The sequence below is a fragment of the Marmota marmota genome, unplaced genomic scaffold, assembly GCF_001458135.2.
Source record: "Marmota marmota marmota unplaced genomic scaffold, marMar, whole genome shotgun sequence".
NCBI classification, from domain to species: domain Eukaryota; kingdom Metazoa; phylum Chordata; class Mammalia; order Rodentia; family Sciuridae; genus Marmota; species Marmota marmota.
This window is the reverse complement of record NW_026000174.1, coordinates 12,308,939-12,309,628: the sequence shown is the minus strand read 5'-3', so window position 1 is coordinate 12,309,628 and position 690 is coordinate 12,308,939. Positions and strand designations below refer to the sequence as shown.

The following is a 690-nucleotide window of genomic DNA, read 5'->3' as shown; positions in this document are numbered from 1 at the left end:
CCCCACCGGGTGGCTCCGGCGGCGCGCTGGGGGCGGGGGCGGGATCCCTGCGGATGCTTGGGACTCGCCGCGCCGCCGGCGGCTCGAAAAGACTTCGCAGCCCGTTGAGGTACAAAAGGGGTCTTGCTCATCACAGCTAGTGTTTACTAAGCGCGACCGCTGCGTGCCTACTGAGTGCCAGCCGAGCGCCGGGCCCAGGTAAGGCCCATCTCCAATCCTCGCAGAAACCCGGCAAAGGAACTTCGACCCGCCAGACAAAGTCCATCTTAGGTCCCAGTCTGGAACGCCAGCATCACTAGGGTGCTCATCTCGCAGCTTGGCTGCTGATGACGTCCGCGGTCTTGAGACTCTGGCTGGTGTCCAGGTCCTGGTCTCTCGCGGGGCCATCTCTTTAGGCCTCTGGAACCAGTTAAATGATCCTGCCCTCCCAGGAGAAAAGAGGCGCCATGACTCTGCTCTGCAAGGGTGTTTTAAACCTTAGGCTTCATTCCTGGCTTCTGTCTGGGAATCCCAGCTGCTGGGGCAACTGTTGGGGAGTCTTCTGGGCGCATTCCCCATAGTGGGTCCCAGCTGAGGACCGAGTTTCAGAAGGTAAACGATACTATAGAAGACTTCCTATGAAGCTAGCCCAGCTGGGGGTTGGAGTCACTTTCTCCTTCCCTTGGCCTCCCCTGGCCTGGCCTGTAGCTA

General features: G+C 60.0%; 1 protein-coding gene across 1 annotated transcript in view; it reads right to left on the bottom strand.

Moving 5' to 3' along the window:
• Wnt11 (Wnt family member 11) overlaps positions 1 to 200 on the bottom strand; it is a 20,371-nt gene extending 20,171 nt beyond the window's left edge. Inside the window, exon 1 of the mRNA XM_015477393.2 lies at positions 1 to 200. This exon is cut by the window's left edge and continues 367 nt beyond it. The gene's annotated coding sequence lies outside the window, so the exon portion shown is untranslated.
• Between the last annotated feature and the right edge of the window lie 490 nt (positions 201 to 690).